The following is a 19402-nucleotide window of genomic DNA, read 5'->3' on the forward strand; positions in this document are numbered from 1 at the left end:
CCCCAGCAGGTGAACTATTACACTTTCTGAGGATGCAATGTGTTGTGTTTGCGTGCTGAATGCACTGAAAAGTCATCAGTTACAGTGTTGCTATCACTACTTGTAGAAGCAGCAACAAACCATGACCTTATTTTATCAGCCAGATCTGGATTTGCAGACTGTTCTGCTGCCTTTGTGAAAGAGAACAAAAGGGCATTCTCACCTTTTCCTTGCACAATTGCCATTGCATTGAATGTGCGCAGCTGCTCACAAGTGTCTATGCATGACTCGCATTCATTCCAGCTGAGGCATTTTGGGTGTGTTTTTCCCCCAAAAGCCTTTCATTAAAGCCAGACATTGGAAACCTGTTTCCCTGCATTGGTTATCAGACTACATCTCCCATCAACCTCAGGTAGGATGGCTAATGGTCAGGGACAAGGGGAGCTGTAGTCCAGCAACATCTTAGAGTGCTACATGTTCACTACCCCTTATGGAAGTTATTCCAAATAAAGCATTTTTGTAGTTGCACTGACATTGTAGCATGTTCTAGTTCTCCTAGTGTCCCTGCTTCCTGTGATTTGAAAGAAAGAAGGAACTTGCTGGTTTACAGGTACTGGCACAGTGACTAACAGCACTGGTAATTTTGCCTCTGCAATAAGGCCCACTATGTGACTGTTCTCAAGTCACTTTGAACCCTCCACCCCAGCTGCAATTGGGGACAATACTGCTAGGATTGTGGTGCAGGCTACAAGAAAATGAGTTGTATCCAACTAAGTTCTGCCCAGAGTAGACCCTTTGAAATGAATGAACCTAAGTTAGTCGTGGCCATTAACATCAATGAGTCTACTCTGAGTAGGCCTAGCATTGGATACCACCCTATGCTTGTGGAGTGTTTTGAAGTTCTGTAACTCTGAAGTTACAGAAATGCAAAATCCTCAGTTGGTTCTGAAGGCACACAGTGAAGCAACCTTCCTGATCAGGAGCCACCTTGCTCCCCATGGTGGCTTCAAAAGAGGATTAGACAAACTCATCGAAGGTATGGCTATCGACGGCTGTGTTCTGCCTCCATGCCAGAAATAACAGGAGAGTAGGGTGCTCTTGTGGAACATAGGGTTGTACCACATCAGACAATGGGTCATTCTAGCTCAGCATTGTCCACATTGACTGGTGGTGGCGGCTCAAGAATATTTCAGGTGAAAAATTCACCATGCCCTACCTGGAGATGCTAGGGGTTGAACCTGGGCCTTTCTGCATGAAAAGCATATGCTCTACCACTAAGTTGCAAATCTCTGCTTGGGTCCTGCTTTCAGGCTTCCCACAGGCATCTGGTTTTCTTTAAAACTGTAAACCACCTTAGGTGTGGAAAGCCAGTATACATATGCAATCAATCAATCAATCAATCAATCAATCAATCTAGGTGGCCACTATGAGAAGTATACATATGCAATCAATCAATCAATCAATTAATCAATCAATCAATCTAGGTGGCCACTATGAGAAAAGGGTGCTGGACTAGATGGGCCATTTGGTTGGTTCTAGAAGGCTCTTTCTTTGTTCTTATGATGGGAGAAAGGATATGTGTACTTAATTAATATTACTAAGCTTAGCTGTTAATAGTAAGCATTCAGGGGGCTGATAGTTATTACAGATTAATTAGCATGGGAGGAATGATAGTACTGGTGTAGAGTTCATGCTTTATTCAGAATTGGGACAGATAACATGGTGTCCTCCAGAGGTTATTGACCTACAGATTCCATGCTCAGTGACCATTGACTATGTTGGTTGGGGTTGCTGGCAGTTGGAGTGCACAACATCTGGAATGTGCAATGTTGGCTACTCAACAGAAGGCCCCATCCTCAGTGTCTGGCATCTCCTATTAACAGCATCTGGTAGACATTGATGGGAAGGATCCTTCCCTGCTTGAAACCCTGCAGAACCACATCTAGTCAGAACAGACAATATTGGGGCCAGTGTTTCCAGCTGGTTTTGGACTACTTTTCCCATAGTCCCTGACCGCTGGTCCTGCTAGCTAGGGACGATGGGAGTTGTAGTCCAAAAACAGCTGGAGACCCAAGCATGGAAAACACTGCTCTACTCCTAGCTTAAAACCCATTTTTAAGGACAGGGACAGGGACAATAGTGCCATTTTAGCATACAGTGTTTGCATGCAGAAGGTCAAGGTTCAATCCCTGACATCTCTAGGTAGGGTTGGAAAAGTTTCCCTGTTTGATCAATGGAGAGCTGCTGCCATTAAGTACAGACAACACATGCTAGATGGGCCACTTTAGCATTGCCATCTGATGTGCTGGGCCATAGCTCAGTGGTAGAGTATATGCTTCTCCTACAGAAGGTGGTACGTTCAATCCTCAGCATTTCCATCTTGGGCATGGAATATCCCCATCTGAAACCTTGGAGTGTTTCTGCCAGTTCTTATAGACAGTCGCTGGGCTAGATAGACTAGTGGTCTCACCATGGAGTTCAATGGCATGCTCTTCTGTACAAGGTCTATTTTATACAAGGAAGACATTGCAGTTGCTTCATATGTAACGCATTGACTCTGGCTCCAGCATTAGCACAAGGCCCTTAGTTGCTGCCAGTTTTAATAGTGCTCTTGTTAGTGGGACCCAAGCATCTAAAAGAGTATCATCCTCAGTACCAGCTGCCTCAACCCTATGATTGGCAGGTCAGGCCTTGCTGGCAGTGCTGACTCATAACAGGACAGTGGTGGTTCCCCAGTTCTGGGATGCCCTCCCTAGTGAGGTGCGCCTGTCTCCATCATTTAGTAACTTTCAGGAGGAATTTGAAAACATTTCTGTTTACCTGAGCATTTGGTGGTGGTGGAATACTGTCCCTGGCAATCCCAAGATCAGATGATACAAGGATGTTTTTAACTGAAACTGCTTTTCAATGGTGTCTTTTTAAAAAAGATTATTATTGTAATTGTTTTTAGAATGTTTTGGCCAGTTTTAGAATGTTTTTGCTTTCTTTTTGCTTTTACATTCTGTATCTGTTTGCCACCCTGGGCTCATTCAGGAGGAAGGGCAGGATATAAATTTGATCCAATCAATGATATTATCACTATCATTTCCCATTCCAAAGCACTGCTGGGGAGAGTGAAAGAAAGACAGCGGCATTCATAAACAAAGCCAAAGAACAAACTCAAAATCATAATGAATGGAGCTTCTGAGGGTAATCAATTTGCATAAATTTCCCTTGTCAGGAAAGCAGGCAGGCTGAAAAAGTTGTGATGGGCACGGTGACCTCATGCCACCTTGATTTACATTTTCCACTAGGGACCCACTCATTACATCCATGTCTCATAATAATCATAACTCCATGATTGCTACACATCTGAAAATGGCTTGTGCAGGTCCCAGGGCAATTAGTCTCAATGGTGTTTTCAGAATGGATTGTTTCACAATTATTGTGATGTGACAGATGCAAAGGTGGAGGGAGAGAGGGTGGGAGGCAAGGCTTTCCATCACGTCACACAGTGTCGGTTAATAATGGGAACATATAGCCATTAAGAAAAACATGGGCTCCTTTGCTTATTACTACCATGTTCTGCCTTGTTCACACTCTGCAATAATTCATGCCTTCAGTGAAGCATGGGTAGCTGAGCCTTCAAGTATGGATAAATTGCCAGAGTGGCAAAAACTTACAAATGAGCAAGGGATGCCTTGAATATATGTGTACATTTAAATGTGGGATTTGCTATTTTCTTGATTCAAATGCAGTTTTATCCTGAGCATCCAAAACAGAACTGCCCACATCGTAACATCATTCTACAAATCTAGGGTGAGATCATACTTGGAATACTGAGTATAATTCTGGCTCTCTCACCAGATATGGTAGAACTGGATATGGTTCAGAAAAGAGGCTACAGAAGGGAATGGAACAATTCCCATTTGAAGAAAGGCCATAACATTTAGGGCTTTTCCATTCAGAGAAAAGGTGAGTAAGTTGTGAGTTGGGCTGGACTGTCCCAGAACAATCCATGGCTATCAAGGGATGGGGCATCAGGCAGGACGGAGAGGCAGGCTGGATGGGGAAACCCCACAAAAAAGCAGAGACCTACCTGACTGGTGGCCGTGTCTTCCCAGGAGAAGGTAGGCCCAACATAGGCCCAATCAGGTAGAAGAAGAAGAAGAAGAAGAAGAAGAAGAAGAAGAAGAAGAAGAAGAAGAAGAAGAAGAAGAAGAGCCAGTGTGGTGTAGTGGTTAAGAGCGGTAGTCTCGTAATCTGGGGAACCGGGTTCGCGTCTCCGCTCCTCCACATGCAGCTGCTGGGTGACCTTGGGCTAGTCACACTTCTCTGAAGTCTCTCAGCCTTGCTCACCTCACAAAGTGTTTGTTGTGGGGGAGGAAGGGAAAGGAGAATGTTAGCCACTTTGAGACTCCTTAAAGGGAGTGAAAGGCAGGATATCAAATCCAAACTCCTCCTCCTCCTCCTCCTCCTCCTCCTCTTCTTCTTCTTCAACATTGCAACTCTACTTCCTTCCTGCTTCCTTGCAGGATCAATGACTCCACTCAGCAGCTGTTGAGTGGAGACATTAATCCTGTGAGGTGCAGGTTGGAATGTAAGTGGCATTCCTACAGGATCTGACCCTGTATGATCCCAATACACCCAGACCCTTTAAAAACTCTATTTTAACCATATGTTTTGAACCCCTTAAAAAAACACCCTTAGCTACCCCCATTGTTTGGGGAAAGTATTCACAATTAGGTGGGTGGTCTCTGGGGTGGAAGAGGGTGAACTGGCCCCATTTGGGGGTCACAAATCAGAGGGTGGATCAGGGGGGTCTGTGCACAGCCTACAAATAACACCCTCCCAAAAACCAAAATCAGCACACACCAATAGACTATTTCCTAATATGTCAGGGTAAATATTATAGTTTTCCAGCTATTTATCTTCAGTGATATGTGAATTATCTCTCCTCCCACCCATGATAATTTGAATATATTTGCAAAAGCTTGAGGGAGTTGAAACTGTTCTACAGAAAGATTCCCCCCTAAGTCATAAAGAAATGTGTCCTACCCCTATCAACCCCCCCAAAAAAACCCCACCGTAATTCTTCAACTAGCCAAATATCTCAGGGAAATAAGGTAGTCAGATAGATAGACTTTTATGTGATATCAACATTTGCATATTTTTTCCTCACTGTCTCTCAAAGAGAAGCAATGATGTGGACAGAATGGTGATGCTTCATCTCTTTCTTTGGGGAATTTCTTATATCATACAGTACTAAAAGAATTTTTAATTGGACTCATTTTATTTTATTATTATTTTAAAACATAACCCGACAATGTGCATATGAACCCCCATGGTTCCTCAAGGCTTCAATAAGCTGCCAAATAATATTATGGGAGTTATAACTGGATTAATGAAAAGCATGTAACAAAATTATCATCATGAGGCGAAATTATCCTATTGGGGACTTCTGCTCAAATGGGGAAAACAAAATTTGTGATAAGATGTAAAGAAATCTCCCTCGCATAAATTGTCCTGACTTTGTTAGCTCAATAAATAAGCCAGTGATGCGTTCCTTCCTGGGGTACCATTCAAAGTATATGTAAAGATTCAGGAACACTAGGCATAAAACAGCATTTCCCCAACCTGGTGCCCTCCTGATGTTTTGCTATACAACTCCCATCAACCTTGACTGGGAGCTGATGGGAGTTGTAGTTCAAAAGACCAGGAGGGCTTCTGGTAGGTTCCAAAACTGTGTGCTAGGAGACAGTGCCAATGCACAATGAGAAATCCATAAATTTAACTGTATGGCTTTCTGGGCAAGGCAGGGGAGCTGTCCAGCAGGCTCCGTCAGGGGCTAGTACTGAGCAATAAGGGAGCTGTCCAGGAGGTTTGCTAGACTAGGAGCAGGTCCAGGAAGACTGTTGCACCAGCAGCTTCCAGGCAGCATTAGAGGTTGGACACTTGTAACTCCCCAAATATTGTTTGACTGAAACACCTGTGGATCCTAGAAGTTGTCAGAATGTGACAGAGGCCACACCCCGGGAAACAACTTCAGCTGGCTGGCTAAACTAGGTGAATGGATCTCAAACCTTCTGTGAGTTAGGGACTCCCCCCCCCCCCGCATGTGAAAGCAGGCTCTGGTGGATTGAGCTGATGAGAGCAATGGTGGGTTCAATGGTCAAGAAGGCAGTTCTGCACATGCTGTAGAGGAAAGTGATGGGCAGATGGGACTTGCCAACAGCTATGTGTAGTCTAGGACTGTGCTGTGCATGTGCCATTTAAACCAGTTTACACTAACATTGTAATATTGGGTTGTATGGGGTATTAGGGAAGGGCTAGTACCTCTGGCTGAGGCACATTGTGCTCCTTCTGGGGCAGTTTGTCCACCTTTGGTCCCTACCATGGGGAAGGGAGCCCATCTAGGCAGAGGAAAACTCTTATTGTAAACCTCTGCAGCCTTGTGGGGTATCTTTGAGAGTAGAAAAGTCAACCCTACAGAAATCCGAAGTGGAGTCCTTAGGATGCTTGGATGGCACCTTGAATTCCTGCAGCCAAGTCAGTGCCAAAGGTGTTACTCTGCTTTCCTTTCAACCTCCTCTGTGAGGCCAAGGTTTTGTCTTCTGGGGAGCCCAGGACCTCCATGCACAATGTCCATGTGCCCCAGAGAGGTAACTTTGGTGCTGCAAACACAACGACTTGACTTCACCACTGGAGGTGCACTCTATTGTCTCTTGAGACAAATGGATGCCTACAACAACAGCTCCTGAGATTCTGGCCATTGGATATGCTGGCTGGGGCTTATGGGAGTTTGAGAGATAAAACCTGGAGGGCCATAGGCTTACCACCCTGACTACCTCAGCCTTCTTGGTGTTCCTCAGCTTACCACTGTTACAGAACAGTTTCTGTTGAAGATGTTTTTTTGGCATGGATGGGTGGGATTATACTGGCCCCATGCTGAAGTTTTTACCATGTAGATTACCAGCCTCCCATAAATTAAAACAGCTGTTGACTGGAGTGGTTTGAGTGATGTCTCATGGATTGGAGAACATGGCCAGGACCTTGAGATTCCTCTGTGTTAATTGCATCAGAGATTCCTAGGCTCCCACTGTCTTACTGAGAACTTCTCTTGTAGATTCATTTCCATGCATAGACACAACTGTCACATTTGCTCATTTTCAGAACACTGGAACCTCATGTGCACATTAAGTTTTAAATGTATTTGCAAAAGGTTTAGTCCTTCCTTTCCCTTTTTATAATTATATTGAGCTGGACCTCAGCTAACCCCACAGATCTTTCAGTCTACATCTGTTTTAATTTCTTGTTTGTCTATTGCAGTATGAACTGGGTGTCATTTAATATCTCCCTTGCCACTCATTCTCATGTTGGAAGCAAGCAAAGTTCTCTGCCTCTCTGCCTAAACCTGTGCATCCATTGTCCTTTGTCAAAGGCTTATTTTCTCCTTTACTGACATCCTCCTATATTTGCCAGGTCTTCTTGTTTGCACTTAACCAAATTGCAACCATCCTTTCACCTACCTTAGCCTACCTTGTCATTTTTAAAGCACTTCTTTAGACTTATTTCTGCCATTGCAACACTTTGTTGTACAAAAGTTTTGCATCTTTTTGCACCCCTGGTGTTGGGATGTGATTAGATGCTAGAATATATATTTATTAGATATTTTCCTTCCTCATGTCTGTAAGTTTAGCAGAGTGCCATCCCTTTGCAGCTTAAAATGGAAGCTTATATAGGCTAGTTTTAGCCTTTTAGTTTAAGTAATCCAGGATGCTTTAAGGCAGTCTGGATTCTCCTGGTACTTCCCTCCTTTTCTCCCCCTTAAAACAATAACCACTCACAAACAATTTTGAGAAAAGGTAAAAATTATGTTCACTCACTCGCTATGTTTCTTGAAGAATAACAGATACCACAGCTTTGTTCAGGCAGGCTTAAAATAGTAATTCAGTTGCAAAGACATACTCAAGTTTAGCTTAAAAATGGAGCCTGAACTTGGAGCTCAGACATGCAGATGTTGTCATGTTGCAAGCATGGTGAAGAAGAAGAGAAAGAGGGTTTGCCCAGACAGGCAGGAGGGATATATAGCTAAGCCCTTTTCCTCTTAGGACATACGGGGAGTGTTCTCACAGAGTTCTCTCTAGCAAATTTACAGGAATACACTGTGAGGCTCAACAGCTACATGCACCTATCTGGCAAAACACGAATTGTTGGTTTGACTGCATTTAAATATCCCACAACTGGCAGTTGATTCATTAGGCAGAATGGTGCACTGCCCCACTAACCTCAGACTCTCCTCTCAGACCCTACCTCCCTGTTTCCTTACTTACAACCAGTGAGGGAGCAGCTGTGCCTACCATTCACTCTGGTTCCACCTACTATTGGTCTCCCCATCTTTTGCCCTACCAGTCCCAATGGGCACCAGCCACCACTACTCTGCCACATATGATGCCACACACACCCTGCCACTCTCCTCTGCACAGTTTTAAGAGGCTGAACACATAGTGAAACTTTTGTTTGTGGGCGAGGAACAGGAGGAAGAAGCTGTTGGATGAGGGGTGGATGACCTGTGGCTTTCCAGATCTTGATGGCTTATGACTTCCATCACCCCTGGCCATTGGGCTATGCTGGGTGGGTCTTATGGGAGCTGCAGTCCAGCAACATCTGGAGGGCTGGAAGTTAGCTGCACCTACACTAGATCAACTGCTTACTAGCAAGCAGCCCAGTAGGGTTAGTGAGATGCTGCAAGATCTCTATTTTCTCCTGGTGGCTTCTAAACCTCAGAAGGTGTCATGGTAAGGAGAAGGCAGAGCCTGTCTCCCCAGGGAGGAGCAGGCAACTCTGAAGCTGGTAGCATAACATAACTGGTTGACGGTGGTAAGAATAAGTCTCCCCTCTCTGCCTCACCATGCTGAATCCAGCTACTTATGTCTGGCAGTAAATGGCAAAAATACTTAGAAATAGTAGTTCTTAGGAGTCAGGACCCATTGACTCCCACAGGGGACCGGGAGTCCCCCTGAAACTTTGGTGTTCTGTTTCACACCAATGCCACTTGTTTATCATTTCTTTTAAGTATCCTATAACATCCATTATATTCCTTACATTGCCTTTCAACTGTCAGCCCGTAAAAAATCCAGCCTGATCTTGATGAATTAAGTCCTTTAATACTGATTTCAACCAGTTTGGCAAAATAGATGCAAAATATCCCTAAATCTAAGTCCTTCATCCTGGACCTGACTACATCTGAGCTATGTGCGTCATGGAAGCAAATATATACATTCCAGTCATTCTACCCCTCTTGCCTCAGTTTTTAAAAATCCTTCCTCTGCTGTCAAATTTAGCATTGTAAGCTCCATAGGGATCTGTGTTCTTGTGCAAAGTGCAGTATGTAGTAATGTGTAGTAATGGAGAAGGACCACAGCTCAGTGATAGAACATCTGCTCTGCATGCAGAAGGTCCCAGGTTCAATCTGCTGCATTTCCAGGTAGTCATGTGAGTAACACCTGCTAGGAATCCTGGAGAACCTCAGTCATTTGGCCTGAACAATAGTGTGCTAGCTTGACCAAGGGTCTTGCTTGGTCTAGGGAAACTTCCTCAGTTCCTGTGTTGGTGATGGCACCATTATCCATACTTGTGTTGATCTTACTCGCTGAATACTATCACCAAATTAACATGTCTTTCTCTTGGTGATCTTAGTTCCTACCTTTGCTTAGTTTGTAGCTCAAGTTTATTTCTTCTTCAGGTCATAAGGATGTAATTACCAGATGTCAAATTAGAAGTTCAAGTTCTTCAACCAGATTGAGAGCCCAATGATTGCCAGAGGTAGTCCCTCCTAGATACACATTGACAAGAAGTGATTTAAAAAAAAGAAAAAAGAAAAAAATGAGCTGGGTTGTAGTCTTTCCCACTATAAGTTTTAATTCCCCCAAATTCATCTTCAAGTTGGCCATTTTTTCGTCTGTAGACTGAGAGGTAGAGAGAGTGCGAGTGAATGAAAGAGATTACAATGAATAATTCATCGTGACAATGTCACCTCTGGTCTTGTCCACAGCTTCTCTGTAAATACAGTAGGATTTTCTCAAAACCCTATTAATTATTCAGAATTATTTGTGATCCATAACTCATTCTTGAGCATCTGTTTTCTGGTTGTTTGATTCTAAAAGTGGAGTACCTTCCAAGGAAAGATCAGGAGTTTCACTTTATACCAGGGATTGAGAACATGCAGCCTTGCAGACACTGTTGGATCCAAATTCCCATCAGCCCCAGCAGTCAGGGGTGGTGGGAGCTGTTCTGACTCTCAGTGCCTGATGAAGAACTGGAACCTGAGTTTCTGCTTCTGTCAAATTATTTAATGCATATATCTGAGTGATACATAGGGAAGGCACAGCAGGTAAATGGCATGGCTAAGTGCAAGCTGAGGTATTCTTCCAACCAGCTACATGTTCTGAAGATCAGGGTGAGCACAAAACTTTGTGTGGCAAATGAGAGGTGTTTCAGCTCTGGGCAAACAAATGGAAACTACTGCAACTAGGCTAGGGCTGTGGGGTTGTTCATTTCAGTGCTGGTGTCTCTGTGTCCTTGGCAACAGAGGTGCTGCCTTAGCATCCAACTTACTCTCTGGTGCTTCCCCTCTCCTTACTGACAGGAGGGACCAGTGATGGTCCTTTTGGAGGTGCCTGATATCACAGGGGCAGGACACCACACTGTGACAACCTGCTTGAATCTTCTGCAGGATCCAGCTCCTGATTTACTTTGATCCCTGGTCCCTTCTGCCAGCTTCAACATCTCTTGAAGCCCCAGTTTTGCCTACCTCAGTCCACTCGGGCCCTTGCCTGGGTTGTCTAACTCAGACTCCCTGATCTCTAGTCCAACAACAACTGGAGGGCCACAGATCCCCCATCCTGGCTTACTGCATAAGAAAAGCTCCACCTCTTTCCAGCAAGGGTCAGCCAGAAAGCTGCAACTGAATTCAAAGCCTGTTCCCCAGTATGAGCAATTTGTCTCTAGTGTGAACACACTACCTAAGCACACATTCCTTTTCCCTGGTTACTGGGAGGGGCCGGGGCAGGTGTGAAATTGAAGTAGGCATAGGTCAGTGGTCAGGGGTCAGCAACCTTTTTCAGCCGTAGGCTGGTCTACCGACACATTCTACACATGTAAAAACATGCTGATTCCCAGACCGTCTGCGGGCCGGATTGAGAAGGCGATTGGGCCGCATCTGGCCCACGGGCCTTGGGTTGCCTACCCCTGGCATAGGTCATGGTCCAATAAACCAAAGAAGCTTCTTCATTCTGGGAACTGCATTTCTGGAAGGGATATGAGCAGGGTATGTCTTTAGTTGATGCCCAGAAGGTACAAAGAAGTAGCAGGAAGACATTTTGGATTATCTCCTTTTTGGGATGTACCGGAAAGATCTTCTGTTCAGGCTGCTTAGGCAATGAGGTAATTGGAAGAGCTCTCCACAGCTTTCCTTGGTTGAGGAGGACCAGGAGAGCACTGTGGAACAAAGATGTAAGTTTATGTGCACTGCTGAGGAGGGTCCTTTCTCTTTCAAGGGGGTGGCTCTACAATGCTCCAGGGAAGAGCAGGCTCTTCTGGATGCAGGCCAAAGAGCTCTGTTCAGGGATGCCTTGCTATACAACAGTGAGAGGGTGGTGAATCTGGAATGGCCTCTGGTGCCCAAATCTGATATCACCTCCTAGCTTGAAAAAGGTGCAAGGGGGTGAACAGGGGGAAATGGCAGGTTGATCTACCATCCACTGTCCTCTGTGGGAAGAATCCCCATGTGTTTTTTATATTATTGATGTTTTTAAAAATGTAATTGAGCATTGTTTGTGAGCCAGTTTGGTAGGAAATATGTGCAAAGGTGGGATATAAATCATTGCAACAAACTAATTCCACATTAGGCTGTTGGTTCATCTAGCCTGCTGTTGCTTGCAGTGGCTGTCCATCAGAGGTCTTTTGCATCACCTGGTGTCAGATCTTTTTAAGGAGGAGACTGTAAGCAAAGCAGCCACTCCACCACCTAACAATGGCCAAATACATATACCAAGTCAGATCTTTGGCCCATCTAGCTCAATGTTGTCTGCACTGTCTGGCAGCAGCTGTCCAGGCTTTTAGGAAGGAGCCCTTGCCAGGCATTGAGTCTGGGACCTTTTTCATGCAAAGCAGATGCTCCACCACTGAGCCATGCCCCCTCTTCTCAAAATACATGCTAAACTTCAGTCTCCTTTGCCCTGCAGTGAATCAATTCTGATGCATGGGTCTGATTCTGTAAACCTAAGCAGAAGGTCACACTTTGAAAAAGAGACAGGAATGCCAACAAGAAAAAAAAAACCCTCTCTCTATGTGTAATCCCATGGAACACAATCAGTTCTGATGCGAACTTAAAAGCAAACAGAGGAGAGATGTATCAATAAATAGATCTGAGCTACTGAGGGACGAGATCAGATGCCGAAGCCAAAAGATCTGAAAATGAGATTGTGTAAGAGTTATGATTCATGCACACTCAGTAAAAGAAGGCGAATGATAACAAATGAATTTACTAGTTCACATTCTGGTTACTGGATAACTGGATAAGACCTCCGTGTGTGGTCAGTCTTTTGGTGGTCAGGATTAAGGAATGGATGAAATATACAAAAGATTCAGGGCATTATATATAGCATAACTGCACTTGTGTTGTAAGCTCTGAAGGAGTGCAAGTATAATATTGTTTTTCATTTTTAAAAAACGTGCTTGTTTTCTGCTAAGTATTTGTCATGTTTCTAATGCATGGATCCAGAACTGATCAATAACCAACCAAATTTAATAAGAAGAACTGTGTTCTTGTGGGAAAGGAGGCTAGTTGCCATGCCAACCATTGATCATCCCTGACAAGCTGCCCTACGAATGTACATCATGAGTTGGGGTCCTGATGGTGTGGGCTATCCTCTAGCCTGTCTGCAGGAAACGGGTTCCTAATTTCAATCAAGCTTTTTCTCCCTGGGAGATTTATAAGGTGTCCATACCCATATTTCAGACTGCGTCTGTACACAAATTTGACCAGGGATCCCAGTTACCTTGAGTTCTCCATCATGCTGCTTCTTGTGCATATTTGAAAGCAGCAGTGCTTCTGAATGCCCGTTGCTGGAAACGGCGGGTGGAAGGACTGTGCCCTTGCGCACTGATCCTGCTAGAGAGGCCTTCCCATACTTCCCATACACATCTGGTTGGCTTCTGTAGGAACAGGATGCTGGACTATGGAGAACCATTCACCGGGTCAAGAGGACTCTTCTTATGTTCTTATGTAGTTCTTAAGAGCCTTCTTAAAAATAGAGAGTGAGCCTTGTCCCTCCCCCCCTTTTTTTAAAGAACATCATTGTCCTAGTTCCCAGAAACAAGAGATGAAGTGGAAATCTTGCGTCTGGACTGTACCACTTCAGTGTGCAACAGGGAATCACATGACTGAATGCTTCTCCATAGAAAAGGAATTCCATTACACATTTTAAAAAATTATGTGCAAAGATGTTGATATAGAAATACATGTAGCCAGTCAATTAAAAAGCTCCCATCTTAACTAAAGGAAGAAAGAAAGAAAGTGTAAATTGTGTAATTCCCTAACCAGCTAGTCAGAGAGGTATATGGTGTTAATGTCACAAAGGGTTGTTTTTAGACAGTTATCGCTGCCAACAGGTCCTCTCCAAAGTCCAGGAGTTGCAGGCCATTTCTAGATTTCAAGGTCCCAAGCCATTAGAAAAATTAAAAATGATGACACACTGAAAACAAATAAGGCACCAAACCACATGTCTTATTTGCTTGAATTTGCAGCTGTAAATGAAAACCAGATTGTGAATCTTAGAGAATGTAAAAAAATGAACAAATGTTTAATTTGACACCCCCTTTGGGCTTGAGACACTAGAGCACATGACCCTCCTGCCCATGGGTGTAGCCAGGATTTTTGTTAGTGAGGGCAGGCCTTTTGTTAGGGGGGGGGGCTAGAACCTCAGTTTCTTATGTGTTTTTATTGATTTGTATTGATTTAGGGGGCAGCTGCCCCTCCCTGCCCCCTGGCTACGCCCATGCTCCTGCCCATCTCCCATTTGCACTGATTGCCAACCTAAATAGTATTTATGAAACATATTTCTAAAGGTTACACATTAACATACACACAGTCGTTGGGCCATAGCTCACTGGTAGAGCATTTGCTTTGCATGCAGAAGGTCACAGTTTTAGTCCCCTGCATTTTCTGCTGGGACTGGGAGAGGGTGCTGTGTGAGAAACCCCCGGGGGAGCTGCTGCCAGTCAGTGTAGACACCAAGCTTGTTAGACCAATTATCTGACTTTGTATAAGGCAGCTTCCTGTGTTCCTGTACCAGCTCCTGAGGCAGACAGGGGAAAGCAATTCCGAATTGCAACAGTGGCTGGAACAGTGAGAGAGATTGTGTACTCTCAGAGTCTCCCATTGCAAAAAAGAAAAATGTCATGAAGGTAGGTGGGGATTTAATTCATAAGGAACCACAGTGGTTGTATCTCTGTACCAGAATGATCTGCCACAATCAGAAACGTAGATTTTCGACTACTCCCCGCCCAATCCATCAGCCTATCTCCAAGACACACTCAGTTTGAAACACATTTCGAGGTTTTGTGAGTTTTAAACCTTCCGGTTTCTGCCAGGCGCTGTCCTCGGTTCAGACAAAGCAGGTCAAATTCAAATACGGAGTGGAATTGAGGGGTATCTCGTCTCTCTCTCTCTCTCTGGGGCACACATCCAAAATGTCCGCTATTTTTAATTTAAGGGATTTTCACTGGAAAGGTTGTGGGGCAGGAAACCTCCTGCCCTACCCGCCACAGATTCGTTAAAGCCAGTTCCTCCACGTTAACTGAATTACATAAAGACATACTTACCGGTTTGGATGCTACTGGAGGATAGAGAACAGTGGTCATTATTATTACACGGTGGAAGAGTCCCAGTAGAAGAGTTGACAGAAGACCCAGAGAAAATTCGCCTGTGTGTATTTTTGGTGGATGAGGGCGCGCAACTACTAAAAAGCGCAAAGTTATGAACGTGTGAATGGCTGATAAGGCTATCCGTAGCTATTAGCCACGATGGCTTGGCTTTGTTATCTTGCCACTGTCGGAGGCAGTAAGCTTTTGAATAACAGCCTCCGGGAATCACCAGTGGCAGGAGCTCTTGCTCCCAGGTCCTGCTCGTGGGCTTCCCATGGGGGCATTTGGCCGCAAAGTATGAGAACAGGATGCTAGAATGGATCGGACTTTGGTTTCACGCAGCTGCAGGGCTCTTGCGTTCTTAACGACTGTTCATTTTTACTCAGCAGCAAGTCTCGCTGAGTTCTATGGGGGTAATTCCCATGTATCGGTAGCCTGGCAGCTGGGATGTACGAGCAGGTGTGCAGGAGCGCACAGGCTAGGAGAGGCACGTCCCTCGGATACAGGTGGCTAAGAATGGGTGCGTTGGAGAACAGGAATGGGTATGTGCTGAATACACTGGGAGAGGCATGCCGCCATCTGGATGTCCATTTCAGCTAAAGTTAATAGGAGTGAAGTACCGAAGTGTGCTTGTGATGAAGGAACTGGCTCGGGCTGATTTATGCCAGAACGCGCCTGCGCCGAAAAGAATCCCCAGCGGGAAAGGCAGCTGTGTGGTGTTTAAGGCGCCACAGAAACGTCGACCAAATTGCGTTTACCAGAGGCAGAAAGTTGAAGGGCGGAGTGCTTCCTATGCCGTCTAGCCTTTGCACACACCCCTCTCCTCCCTCCCGGGAAAAACAAAACAACTCAATGATTCTGGTTTGGGAAAGTGAAGTTCTGGCGGGGAGACTTTTGACTCTCATTTGGACCAGGCCTGAAGGTCTGCGTCCCCTCGATTGGCGAATGCGGCATAAGGAAGTCTCAGGGATGGGCACTCCCCCTCCCCCTGGAAGATCTTCTCATGGTCTTGGGAACGACGGAAGCTGCCACTTAGCTCAGAATTGTCTACTCTGACTAGCAGCGACTCTCCAGGGTTTCAGAATGGGGTCTCTCTCATGCGTACATGGATGGAAAATGAACTTAGAACCTTCTGCATGCAAAGCAGGTGTTCTAGTACTGAGCTGTGGTCCTTCAGACAGCTGGAGAAGTTGGCTGTGAGTGGGGCGTGTGGGATCCCTGCTTCGTCCAGACAGGCCGTGACGCAGGAGTTAACCCGGGTCTGCTTCTCGCTACTGCTTTTGGCGAACTTCCGCGAACTCCTTAAGGAGCGGATTCACGCCAGGAACAGAGGAACCACCTTCGGCTCGACCACCCGCATCTCCCTGGCAGTCTCAGAATAATATACTGGAGGCATCATGGGTGTAGCCAGGGAGTGCAGGGGGGTCAGCTTCCCCACCTCCAAATCAAGTAAATAAATAATTGAGGTTGCATCGCATAATAAATGAGGTTGCATCGCAGACAACTCGTTTCCTCCCCGTAACATAAATCCTCCCCTCTAAAATAAATCCTGGCTACGCCCATGGAGTCATAGAGGGAGCATGATGCACTTCTGAGGAAATGGGACGACCTTTCTCTTATATGCTAGATTTCTCAAATAATGGTTTGTTTCTCATTAACGCTTCCACCCAAGGGCAGGTAGTCTATGAGTGTGCCTGTATGCGCGCGAGTTACGCTTGTGCGTGGTGGGCACTGACACACAAACCCCAGGCTGCGGCGCCGCCTACGCGCGGCTCTGCCTGTCTTCCTCTGGCTCTGATAATTTCAACTTCTGTGTGGTAAGCAACAAGCAATTCATCGCTAAATCAAAACCCGGATCTACATCCGGATTAAGATCAAAGGCGCTCTTTTTTTCTTTTTGGCAGGGCAGAGAAGCTAACTCCTCTCACACAGTCTCTTAAACCTTTTAACCTTTCCCTCGCTCTTCAGAACCTGACTTGTAAATAGTTTTAAGGTGGTGCATGCGCGTGAATGCAGTAACGGGTAAACTTTCCCTCTTCCCTTTATTTGGGTGCTAAGAACAAGAAAAGGGACGCGGGTGGCTCTGTGGTCTAAACCACAGTGCCTAAAGTTTGCTAATAGGAAGGTGGGCGGTTCGAATCCCTGCGAAGGGGTGAGCTCCCGTTGCTCGGTCCCTGCTCCTGCCAACCTAGCAGTTGTAAAGCACTGCAAGTAGATAAATAGGTACCGCTCCGGCGGGAAGGTAAACAGCGTTTCCGTGCGCTGCTCTGGTTCGCCAGAAGCGGCTTAGTCCTGCTGGCCACATGACCCGGAAGCTGTCTGCGGACAAACGCTGGCTCCCTCGACCAGTAAAGGGAGATGAGCACCGCAACCCCAGAGTCATTCGGGACTGGACCTAATGGTCAGGGGTCCCTTTACCTTTAAGAACAAGAAAAGTTGACAACTTCCCCCAAGGTGTGCGTATGTATGATTGCAATATATATGTGTGTGCATATGTATAATGTACATGTCCTTCTTTCCTTCCTTCCGTCCATCCATCAGAACTGGGTGGGGGGGGGGGAAATCTCATTTTTAAACTCTTCGTCATGGATGCTTTAGCTGAGATTCCTGCGTTGCAGGGGTTGGACTAGATGACCCTCGGGGTCCCTTCCAACTCTAAGATTCTATGATTCTTCGAACGAGTAGAAATCTTTCTGTAATTACTCCTCGATTTCTGATTAGCCGGAAGTGAGTCCCACTCAGTTCCTGCAGATTTCCACCCTAGTAAGCATGCTTAAGACTGCAACTTTATTCATTGGTGGTCACTTACACTCTTCAATGTTTTATGGAAAGTCTTCGTTCTTATTTCTATGGAAACAAAAATGCCACAGGGAAGGAGATGGAACCCCCCCCCCACTGTTAAACCACTTTGAGATTGTTTTTGGAAGGGTGTTTGTTTGTTTGTTTGTTTGTTTGTTTGTTTGTTTGTTTGTTTCCTTCAAAAGTGACAGACTCAGAAAACAGTAAGAAACAAATGGATGGCAATAAATGGTACGCTTCTAGGGGAAATGGTTGGGAAGGATCGCAGGAGATCCATTTCCATCCCATTTTAAATGTGTGCGTTTGATTGCTTGGGGAGAAATATTTTGAAACCGGTAAATCAACTAGGAAATCCTCAAAACACGCTAAGATTGGAAATAGGAAAGGAAGGAAACGCACGCACTTCTGAAGACTTCTGAAGAGAGTTTTGAGAATGTTTTTTAAAAAACAAAAAATGGTTAACTTGAGTAGTATTGATTGACTGGGGCGGGTGGGGACGAACTGCAGGGTCTTTTTACAATGTGCCGGAAACTGACATTTGAAGACACAAACACGCGCGCGATGAAGAGGACAGCCTCCTTTGTATTGTAGTCTACAGCCTCTTTCCCATATCTTCCTCTCAAGAGGAAGAGACGCAGCTGAAGTCGCAGCCGCGCAGTCTTAGAAAGTGGGGCGTGGTAAACACTGTCTTGGAGATTTTCGTTGCTATTCTTCCTAATAACCCACTTGAGGAGTAGTGAGTCGTGGCCTTTGCTAGAAACAAGCAGGAAGACATTTTAGGCGAGAGAGAGGGTGGCAGCGAATGGGGCTTCTTCATACAAAACGTGGATGTTGTTGTTTAGTCGTTTAGTCGTGTCCGACTCTTCGTGACCCCCTGGACCAGAGCACGGCAGGCACTCCTGTCTTCCACTGCCTCCCGCAGTTTGGTCAAACTTATGCTGGTAGCTTCGAGAACACTGCCCAAACATCTCGTCCTCTGTCATCCCCTTCTCCTTGTGCCCTCCATCTTTCCCAACAACAGGGACTTTTCCAGGGAGTCTTCTCTTCTCATGAGGTGGCCAAAGTATTGGAGTCTCAGCTTCAGGATCTGTCCGTCCAGTGAGCCATAATTCAAAGCCAGTAGAAGAAGAAGAAGAAGAAGAAGAAGAAGAAGAAGAAGAAGAAGAAGAAGAAGAAGAAGAAGAAGAAGCAGCAGCAGCTTAGATAGGGATACAGAGATCTCTTGCTAGTGCAAGTTTTGGTGCAACCGTTTGGAAAAAGGGAGGAGGGGGGAGCTTTTAAAAATAGTGTTGGGATTGGAACAAGTTCTTCCGTTGGGGTTAATTCCAGCCTTCCAGGTCAGAAAGGTAAAGCTCTCCGCCCCGCCCCCCCGCGCCGCCACCCCTTTCTCTCACGCACACGCCCAACACATTTGCTAGGTAGAATATCCATCCATTTGGTGTGTAAATGAAAAAGAACCAGCTATAACATTGCCTCTTATATGGTGGTTTTGCTGGCTGATTATAGTTTTTATAAGGTACAACTTGCGTTTATTCAGCCAAATTCCTGTACTTTTGACATTTCTTTTTAAAATTTCCTTCTCCTTCCCTCACCCCTTCTGCTTTGCCTAACATCTTTTCTGAGGAAGAGTTCTGGAGAACTCTATAAAGTTTGCCACTATCTTGTGGCGTTTTCGTTGGTCCTAATAAAGGCATCGCTCAGCTGTGAATTGGGGGGG

At 45.3% G+C, this 19402-nt stretch overlaps 1 long non-coding RNA gene across 1 annotated transcript in view; it reads left to right on the top strand.

The window, feature by feature from the left end:
• Positions 1-9823, top strand: part of LOC310698922 — a 41655-nt gene extending 31832 nt beyond the window's left edge. Inside the window, exons 2-3 of the long non-coding RNA XR_014521824.1 lie at positions 3826-3933; positions 9704-9823. This is a non-coding gene — a long non-coding RNA (uncharacterized lncRNA). The remainder of the gene's footprint in view (positions 1-3825; positions 3934-9703) is intronic.
• Positions 9824-19402: the final 9579 nt, after the last annotated feature.

This window comes from Podarcis liolepis (assembly GCF_965112155.1).
Source record: "Podarcis liolepis genome assembly, chromosome: Z".
Lineage (NCBI taxonomy): Eukaryota > Metazoa > Chordata > Lepidosauria > Squamata > Lacertidae > Podarcis > Podarcis liolepis.